Source organism: Equus caballus, chromosome 18 (genome assembly GCF_041296265.1).
Source record: "Equus caballus isolate H_3958 breed thoroughbred chromosome 18, TB-T2T, whole genome shotgun sequence".
NCBI classification, from domain to species: Eukaryota; Metazoa; Chordata; class Mammalia; order Perissodactyla; family Equidae; genus Equus; species Equus caballus.
In genome coordinates, this window is record NC_091701.1 from 54789300 (window position 1) to 54800556 (window position 11257).

Sequence of the window (11257 nt, forward strand, 5' to 3'; positions counted from 1 at the left end):
GCCACAACTGAAGAATGACTCTTTCTTTTGGTTTATGCAATGTAAGACAGGACTTTCCTCTAGACTATGGAAAACCTTACACCAATCGAAAATAAAACGTGACACAAAATGCTAATCTATTGATAGTTGAAACCTTGTTAGCAATATGCATGTTTGAAATGTACATTTTAAATGAAATCATCTTTGGGAATGTGATTTTCCCCAGAGCTGTACAAGTAGATTTATATTTTTCTTCATTATTTTACCAAGTAAGTTTGCTTAGCAAAACCATCAATAGCAACTCTATTATTCTTGAGTATTACTTAAAAAATAATCTGGCTAGGGAATACAGTCTGGAATCCAATGGCAAAGTATTCTAACCACCCAGGGATTCTTATAAGGGACCTTGAGCTAAAGGTAGTTGAAGTCATACCAAGATGGAAGGACCAGAATTACAGTGGGAAAGTGGAGAAAACAACATGGAAACAAAATTCTGGGATCTTTCTTTCCCAGTAATAGGCAAACTATGTAATACAGGGCTAGAAATTTAGCAGAAACCATCTGGCCCTTAAAACAGAGACTGATGTACGGAGAAAACCATTATATTCTCTGTAGCTATGAGGTTAGTGATTGTGATTCAAGAGTTGACATTTATTTTATTTTTCTCATTCCATGGGCAGAATTAGTACCATATGGCAACTAACCATTGGGAGGTTAAAAATCACAAGATGGTAAGTTTCTGCTTTTAAAACACAAAGTGGATCAAAATGCTTTGGGCTTCTCCTTGTTTTTATTATATTCCACCTCCCTTTTTCATTTTCTTTCCCTGGAAAGTTCACCATACAGTATCAATCACCTATAGACATTTAATAATAAATTGGTGATGATAAATATTACACGTATATGTAAGATACAAGCTTAGGTTTACTAGTGAAAGGAGAAGGCCTTCATTGAAAATACTTCTTTATAAGGGATTGCTCACTTTTTTCTCATTCTCCTGAAACTTGAACTAAGGAAAAGTAATATTTCTACTTAAAGGTGCCCCAAATAGCCTTCTTATCACTTAGTGCCCCAAATTACACTGTTAGAACTTTATTTCTTTAGCTGAAGTCTAAACGGCTTGCTACAATACAAATATGCCCATAGAAAGGGTAGCAATTAGTCTTTTGCACCATACTGGGACCCACGGATCCACAATATACAAAAGGAAACTGAGTGCCTCAAATTATTAGGCATGTCACGGTGGAAAGAGAAAGATCTGAGTAAAAGAGAGAGAGAATAGGGAGGCTGCAGCTGCGAACATAGGGATTTGGCTGAGCTCAGCTGCAGGTACTGAAGGTTCCAGGCAGGTGGTTCCTTTTATCCCCATGGTGTGCATATTTGTAAGCAACAGTGTTAGAGGATCTGCGTTTGATCTGCCTGGGGCAAAGCCTTCCAGGCAGTAACCAGTGGGAAAGCTTTTTCTGGCCGACCCAGAACAGACCCAGTGGGTAGCCATAGGCATTCCAGAAAAGCCACACTGCAATTCCTTTCCTGAATGGATTTATGCAGAAGCAACAAGGAACTGAAACAGAAATGGCAGTAGCAAGAGCAAAAACAATTACTGAATTTGTAGTTGAGGCATAATATTTATGCTTTAAGAACGAAACTTTGATGATAGAGCTAGAGATCTTTGCAATTAGTATAGCAGCTGAAAACAAGAAGTGACAAGAGGAGAATTCAGGTGAAAACCTCAGCGGAGACATCAGCTAGTTGGCCCAATGCAAAGACCTCCCTAGTCCCCAGTGAGGTGGGCTCCAGAGTTATCATCACAAGAGCTTTTTAGTTACACTTATACGTGAATATTCCCAACGATACCCAGCATTTATCGAGCACTGCAGCAGGTACTATATTAAGCTCCTCTCAGTTAATTTTCATAATAACCTAGGTATCATAATTCTTCTCATTTTACAGATGAGGACCCTGGGGCTTAGAGTTAACTAGTTCACCCCAAATTTCAGAGATAAGCAAATGTATTCACTTGCTAGTATTAGTAAGCCACAGACTGAGTAGCTTAAACAATAGAAGTTTATTTCCTCAGTTCTAGAAGGTAGGAGTCCAAGCTCAAGGTGTTGGCAGGGTTGGTTTCTTCTGAGGCCTCTCTCATTGGCTTGTAGATGGTCTGTAGATGGCTGTCTTCCCTCTGTGTCTGTGTCCTTATCTCTTCCTATAGGAACACCTCGGGATGGGATCAGAGTCTACCCTAATAACCTCGTTTACCTTAATTACCTTTTTCAAGATCTTATCGTCTGAGACGTTGGGGTTAGGACTTCAACATGTGAATTTCACAGAGACAGAATGTAGCCCACAACAGCAATTCTTTTTCATTTTTTATGTAGAAATAGATTTACCATAGAAATCGTGATTGGTTTACAACAGTAAACTATTATATCAGCCAATGAAACAGAAACTACTCTGGGTACCTCAAAACAAGAAACTCGTCAAAAGGAAATGGTTTCATAGGTGACAGAAGAGCTGAGAAACCCAACAGAGACAACCTGGAGATGGAAAAGTGCAGGCAGATATTCCTTCTCCTAGGGTTGGTGGGACAAAGGAAGGAGGTGGTGTCACTGGAGCAGCGTGGGATTTGGGGCCACCCAGTGGAACTGAACTATTGTGGGCCTGCCCAGGAGGAGCTGGGACTACAGAGGGAAGGTTTGTTTGGAAAGCGATGGTGCCATGGAGAAGACTGGTGCTAAGGAGATGCCACCCAAAACAGAGAGAAGGAGAAACGTCTTGACTTCTCCCCTCTGCCAGCTCCTGCCTTTAGTTGGACCTCTCCCCAAAGTGGAAGGCATGAGGACTCCAGAGATGTGGTTCCCTCAGTTCCTCATGGTACAGAGCAGAGCAGGGGAAGGGCAAGGAATGGCTCTGAGAGCAAACAGCCAAACCAGCACAACTCTATAGAGTTTATTTCACAAGTTGGACATGATGTTTCTTGACTAGTGGTTTTATAACCTCAATCAGTTAAATTCCTTTAACAATTGTGAAGCAGCAATACCTGAATTGTTTAGTTCTGGTTTCAAGCTAGGATGCTGCTGCTCACCTATATAGACCAGAGAAGCCCCAAGCTTTGTACCGATGGACTGTTTTCTTCTAATGGTGTCAAGGATGGACTTAGCCAATGAGATTGTTCTCTAAGTGAGCAAATGCTTGCAAAGAGCTTTGAGACTGTAAAAACATGACTTATCTGACTATTGCTTGGTTTACGTGCTACCTGACTTTTTGCATATTTTCTCCTCTCATCTGCAGTTCTTTGAGAGAGGAACACATCTTTGTAGAAATCTGTGGCTCCCAGCAGCATCAGGATTGATCACAATGTATATGTGGAGCCCTGGGAGGGGACCAGGAGAAGAGGGGGTACATGTTTCACGTGGCTAGAACCCTCTGCAGCAATGAACAGGAGAGAGGCACGGGGTGTCAAACGTGTTAACAGAATAATTTGGAGCCACTCGTTTTCTGTGCAGAGACTTTTTCAAGTCCTGGGCTGTTTTTGCCTACTTAATGTGCTCTGCATTTTCTGCAGTCAGACCCCACTGCATGGTTAATGACACAAGTTCCAGGAAGCTTAGGGTTTGTGCCAGTAGACACCAGAGACGCTAACCTTGTCAAAGCAGAAAAAGACGACATATTTAGGGTACTGTGAGATACTCAGTTTCTAAGCCCCTAAAGCAACTGCGAGGCAAGAGATTTGATGCGGACACACTCATCACAGGGCTGGATTTCTCTGAAGCCTGTAGCCACCAATCCTTTCTCCTAAAAATGCAGATCAACAGAGGACTAATTCCAAGTCATACAATGAGAGAACAGATAATGTGGCAATTATCCTAGGGGTGGGAATGAGCAAGCAGCCGTGAGCACAGTCGGGCACACACCAAGTCACCTGTCAGGCCGGCATTCTTAAGTATAAAGGCATATATATCAGAAGGATAGCTCAAGAAACCACTTCAAATGGAGGTACAGTCACTGGTAAATATAATTCAGCTGACGGGGCACTGCCAGGTCCACCGAGCAATACTGTGCTCACAGGATTGATATTTGTGACCTATAAAACAATGATTTAAGACAGGTGACTCAGTCTTCATGCATGTAACTCCTTGATTCTTGGTGGGCCCCAGCTGGTCAGGGGCTCAGTCTTTATCTAGTAGCTTCCCCTGCTAACTCTTGCGATCATCACCAACTCTAGTCTACCATTTTGGGAGGGGATGTATCTACATTTGTAATTGTTTTATTCCCAGCATCCAGCACAGTGCCTGGCACATGGTGAGACAAATTAATCTCCAGGAGGCTCTTAGAGTTTGCACATAAAATGTTTGAAGTATTTTGCCATCATATTTAATGAATACTGTACTCAAAATTATTTTTACTTTCTTAGCAAATGAAAACATAATGTGAATAATCACCTCACTAAATCTATTCTCAAATTCTGTCCCAGGTTTTTTGGAGAAGGAGGCGTTTAATTATAAATGGGAATTCGGGTAAGAGGCTTCAAGTCTGGAGTGTTCCAGAGCTCCGTGGAGGTCACACAGCCTCAGTCTTCCATTTAGGACACCTGAGAGTGGTTGAGATTTAAATAGTTTTCAAACGTGGCCACTCATTGGAATCACCTGGGGAGCTTTAACACGTCGGTCTTGGGATTCTAAAGTAATTGGTTTGAGGTGCACCTTGGGCTTTGGGAAATTTTCCCAGATGATTCTACTATGGAGCCATGGTTGAGAACCAAAGTGAGAGTCTTCTCTTCTGCGGATATGGATACTTAATGTTACTGCTGATGAGTCTCAAGTGAGCGCATCCATTTGTTTCCTTCTCTGAAGTTACCAACAAAGGGAGAGGTGTTCCATCCTTCATGGAAATCAGTGTATTTTCTCTCGAAGACATTTTGGCTGATTGGTGACAGATTCACACAGCCTGCTTTCCTTTCCTCTTTACAATGGATACCTCCCACTTTGTGCTTTGGGGTTCTCTCCATTTCCCCTCCCCACTTACCCCTAGCCCTCTACTAGCTTTAGAGTGGAATATAATCTGCTATTCATTCCTCTGCCTTGTGGGCTCCCAAGAGCATTTGGTTTTAAGGGCTTCCTACTAATCACTATGAGGAAACTGGTATAGAGCAATGAAACATAGGGAAGTTACCAAGGTTCCAGAAGTTTCTAACCATCTTGATAATGGCAGTCTCTTCTATAGCTCACACGCCTCCCTCTGAGATGGTGACCAGAAGCCCGGGCCCACCAAATCTCTCCCCTGGCTGTAATTTATTTCTTCTTTTCCTTTTTAGATGAAGAACATGGCAAGGTTCAGCCATTAGCCCCCGCCCCTGCCTGCCTGCTTCTGCATGCAGGCAGATAACAAGTGGATCCTGGTATTAAGAAAGATGTTTCGCTTGTCTGAGACCCTCCAGCCTAGGGGATAGCTACCTACTTCACCGCCTTTTATTGTGTCAGCCTGGGCACCTAATCTTTTTTAAAACATTACCTCTATGGAAAAATGTGTTTCAAATTGTAAAAGACTCACATACAAATAAGCTTTTTGGAACTCAATCTGTTTGTAAGTTGGAGACAGCTGATACTTAAAATGCAGTAAATATTATTGAAAGGAAAGAACCCATAATATGAATTAACTCATTGTTTCAGCCTTAAGCGATAAATAATATTAGCAATAAAACCAAGGTGCTGGAAAGAGTCAGAAAGTCTATTGGGAGCATAATGTGTGTGGTTATTGTGTTCTAGCAAAAGCTACAGCTTACTATCGAGGTAAGTGCCAAGATCTGAGGAGGTGCCTGGTCTTCAGAATTAGCATGAGTTTGGAATAATGGTTCACAAGAACAGAGCCCTCACTATGAGTCGAATACACGCTAAACATCATTTAATCCTCACAACAACCACATGGATTAGGCTCTATTATTACCCACATTTTACAGATGGGTAAACTGAGACACAGAGAAATGAAATAACTTTCCTACAGCATAGGGCTCATGAATGTCTAAGCTATGATTTTCACTGGGCAATGTGACCTCTGAGTCAGCACATTTTGCCATCCAGAGTTGGGTAAAGGATGTCACCTGTTATACCTAAAGATGAAAAAAAAGAGGGCTCTTCCTTGGCCCATCACAGTTCCCTGTGATGACAGTGTCAGAGGGAGAGGAGTCTCGTGTGTGTGTGTGTGTGTGTGTGTGTGTGTGTACCTGGAAGTGAGTTGGACGTCTGGCATGTTTAAACTTAAGTGTACTGAAGGATTGGACTTCAGATATATTTCTTGTCTGATTTCCCCAACAGTATTCTTGCTCATGCCTGTGGGCCATAAGAGAGAAGCCCCTAGAGTCTAGACCTTTGCATGGTCTTGAAAACAACTGATTTTTTCTATTTAGTTTTTCATAAAATACAGTAAACTTTGCCTTTTATGAATTTCCAAAATAAACTTTAAAATTTACTTCCTTCTCTGAGAAGAACATCCTTTTTTAGAAAAGATTCTCAAACTTCTACCATTTACATTTTGGAAGTATTAGCAATTTTATCCAAAACAAATTGCGAATAAATACTTTATAAGTCTCTTGAATGGAGAATCCCAGGTCTTAATTTTGGAAATCGTTTTTATTAGTTGTTAAAATTCAGCTATGCCTCTCCTAGGAATAGGCTGTACATTTCCATGGCCTCAGGGCAACAGGATAATCACTGGTCCATTAAAATAAGTGTCAATGCACCATAAACTAGTAGTATAGCTTTTCTTGGAGATCAAGGAATGAAGTATGAGTAAGATGCACCATAGTGTGAATAAAACGTATTAGGGATTGAGGAGTTACTGATTCAAATTTCCACACTTTTGAAAATTAGAGGTCCACAATTTTAACCCATAATTCTATAATCCAAAAATCTGTGAAAACAGTATTTCCATAACTCTGTTGGTATCAGGCTTGACCTGAACTAATGTGATGCTATTTGTAGTCCCTGAAAACCTCTTTATGTGTGCCTACCCATATGTTTTGCTCCAGAAATTTTAATGTGTTTGATTATTGAGTGGTGCCCACGTCCTGCTGTGCATATCATATAATATGCAGTATGTTTACAGTATTAATTTTTTTAAATGGAAAAATTCTCAATTCTGGAAGACATCAGGCTCCAAGGATGTCAGATAAAAGATTGTAGACCTTTTAAAACAGGGGATTTGACTGACATAAATTTAGCAAAATGCATCACTTAATCTGCTTTTTAAAATTCATTCACTTATTGATTTAATTAGCAAGTATTTAATGAATATTAAAGCTGGGGATACAATTGTGTTTAAAACTAGAAACAATCTAATGAGGAAGACAAAACATTAAATTGTTGCACATAGGGATATATACACACAACCTCAGTTAAGTACTCTAAAGGACTTTTGCTGTCACCCAGCCTACAAAATACATGTTTTTAAAAACTTTTAAACTGATTGTGCTGGTATCAAGTCATCACGGTGCTAGAGCTAAAAGTTTCTTTCAACACTTTAATGTAAATGCATGTGAAACAAGGATGTGTGTGCCAGCCCGCAACATGGAAGTGCAATGTAGTTAATGAAAAAGCCATTTGCTTGAAAGAAAGAGGGCATTTGGGTGAGAACAGATATATTGAATTCTATCTGGTATGGTTGGAATTTGGAGTGTGTGTTTATTTAAATGTCAGTTAATCGTGTATGTGTGTGTGTGAAATAACTTATTTCACCCTTGCAACCTAATGCAATATATAAATAGCAGTCATGTAAAATAGGTGTTATTATTACTAGTGTTTTATAGATGTGATAACTGAGGCACAGAGGTTATGTAATTTGCACAAATCACATAGCTAACAAGTGGCCAAGCCCTAAAATGAACACGATACTGCTCCTGGATGCTAATTGTGCCTATGAATGTGGAGCATGAGTTAATGGGGGCTAAGTTGAGGGAGACAGGATGGGACGGTGAAAGAACCCTAGTCTGTAGACTGGAGAACTGAGTTCAAGTCCTGATTTTACTGCTTGCTAGTTATGTGATTTTGAGTCTTACCTGTAAAATATAGATAACAATTACTACTTCTCAGGGTGATTGTTATGGCTGAATGTACATCCACTAGAGAAAAATTAAAAGTCTGAAAATAATACGTGTTGATAAGGGTGCGGAATAATGGGAATGTTCCTCATACGCTATTGGTAGAGTATAAATTGGTAAATCTTTAGAAAATAGTTTGGCATTATCCTGTTAAGCTGAATGCCTATTCACTCCATGACCCAGAAACTCCACACCTAGAGAAACTTGTGCATATGTACACCAGTATTTATGTGTGAGAATGTTCTTTGCAGCATCTTTGTAATAGCTCCAAACTGGAAACAAGCCAAATGTCTACAGACAGGCGAATGGATACATCAGTGATGGAATATTCCCCTCTATGGAACGTAAGAAAGTAGCGAAAGTGAACGAGCTTCAGCCACAGGAAACAACATGGTTAAGTTTTAAATCCATTGTTGAGTGAAAAAAAAAGCAATTCTCAGGAGAATGCATACAGTGTAATACCATTTTTATAAAGAAATAAAACAAGCAAATTAAAAAATATCTTGTTTAGAAATAGAACCACGTGAGGTTAAATTATTTTTGAATTATAAGGGATTGATAAACTCAGAACTCAGATTGTAGTTACCTCCGTGGGGGGTAGGGTATAGATAGGTGCATGTGTGGGGCGCTGGTCTGAGATGAGCATATTCACAGCTTTAACATTATTAATGATGTTCTTGTTCCATGTTGGATGGTGGGGTCACGGATGTCAAGTTTTGAAAATTATTTTTCATAACATATATTTTACATATAATCTTTTTGTAAGCATGAGATGTTACATACTACTCATGTTTTCATGCCACTGTTAAGTCTTTTGAGGAATTCCACTGCTTGCTCCCCCTGTCCCCCCTCAGCCCCTTGTCCAGAAGACCATGTAGTAAATGCCCAGGAAGGATTTATCAAATGAACTAATACTACTCAGCTAAAAAGAAAATAAAAGGATACAATATTCATAAAGTGCTTTGCAAATAAAAAATGCTATACCAACAATAGGCATCATTAAGAGAGAAAATTTACAGGAATATCATTTAGTTCTCACTCCCTCAAGACTGACTTGCTTTAATTGATGGTCTTGCGAGGAAACGCCTGTCAACACTTTCCACCAGAGATGCCTGACGCATTGAATGTGTGCCCTCAACCCCCTAGTTCCTGATGGAACACCAAAGCAAGAGTTTATTTCCACCTGTTTCTTCTCTAGGTTTTAAGAGTGAGTGTTCTTCAGTAGTAGTTGGGGGTGTTCACGATGCAAGGAATACTTGTCAGTTTGAAAATACTGAAAATGATGAGGAAAAAAGAAACGTGCACTCTTCTTCAAAAACACTTTTCTACGTTCCTATGGGAAAAGCCCAAGGTGGCTGTTAAGGCTATCAACATTTTTAGAGACAAGGAGGAAATATTTAAGTGTGTAATGTGCAAAGGCAAATAGCATCTGTTTATAGTTTGTGCTCTGCACCTAAACTATGTTTTCCACCTACTACCGCAAAGCGCAATAAGATGGCCCTGCGTCTTTGCCCTAAAGGCCCGCTCTACCCAGCGTTATTATTTCGTATGGCTTTTATGTAGATTTTAGATGTATTCCCAATTCAACCTCTTTAATTTTGATGATCTCTTTTCTTGAGCCTCTAAGGTATCATTCCTTTCTCAAGAATAAAGAGGAAGAACAAAGATAGAAATTCTTTGTATAATTATCAAATTACAATTAGAGTTTATTGTGTATGTGCCTTTCAATACTCTACTGTATTTTCCTTCCTCAAAACAGAGGCAGCCCTGAAGTGCGGTTATAAGTCTGTTTACACCACCCAGATATCAAATTGACTTGCTAATGGTAACTCTTCCTTGGTATCCATGGGTTACTGTGTCATGTGATTTGACATCAAGTACAGACAGTGCTGATTAGGAGCATCCAGCTCTGTCCATCTCCGTGCATCACTGAACCATCTGGTCATTTATTCACTAATAAGCCCCTAATGGCCCAAATATTCACCGGCCTGTCATTGTGACATGGCATAAAATGCCTACATCTTTCAACTTGCTTTGACATGTTGCTTGTTTCACATCAAAACCCGTCATTTACAGGAAAAGAGCTCAGAGGGGTAAAAACTTGACCTAATCTGCAGTGTTAACACAAAGACAGAGGCTTGGTATCTAGTAGCCTGACGGAAAGCATGTAAATGGGCAGGAATTCACTTTGTACATTTTTTTCCATTCTCATTTTACAACATTCTTTAAGTTTGGTATCATCCCTAATATGGGATTTTATGTGGGCTCTGCGTTGAAATAGCTATCCTGTATCTGTTTAAATAGTAAAGAATGCTTTAAAAGGAAAACGCTTCCTGGAGATGGGGAGCTTGCCTGTTTACATTTAAATGGGTAGGAAAAAAATAATACAAAATGGATCCAAAAAGCAGCTCTATGCGATTCTCAAAAGACTATGGCTTCTTATGTTAACCCTCTCTTATTCTCTATTCTTCTTTTCCAGCTTAATGTGCTTTTTTCCCCACATTACATCTGCATATCATAAGAAATTTTAAATTATCCATCTTTGGGGCATTTGATATTCTCACCAGAGCAATAACGCAAGGTAGAAATCCCCACTTTCAGTCACAACCATTAGGAAAGAGAGGCCAAAACTCTACAAACAGACTGGCATAAGCAGAGTTAAAATAATAAAAATTAGAAGGGGATTAGGTGTGGGGGAAATGCAGCACTCAATCACACTCAGTGCTCCTGAAATCTTGATCCTTAAGTGGAATTAAAATATCACGTAACCGAGGTTCACTAGCTATTTCTGCGTGGTTCGTACTTTACAGACATTACTAAAACGGACGTTTTTCTCAGAAATCTCCCTATCCCCTCTATCTCCTTTTATTGTCTTGTTTTTTAAAATAAAGTTTCTAAAAATCACATGCAGGCATAGTTTAGGTTTAGAACATCATTTTCCCATTGTCTTCCCCGACGCTTCACCGAGGCCTGGCCCTCACCTCCTCCTCCACATCAGCAGGCTCAGAACACCTTTCTGAGGATTTCTCCCAGCCCGCGCCCAGAGACCTAGGGAAACCAGACAAAGGGGTAGCGGTGTTGGTGTAGAAGGAAGATCTAGGGCTTTCCAGTTTGGCACAAAAGCTGGCAAGGGCACACTGGTTTATTTGCAGCTGGCTGACTTTCTTTGTGGCCATGGCAGACCCC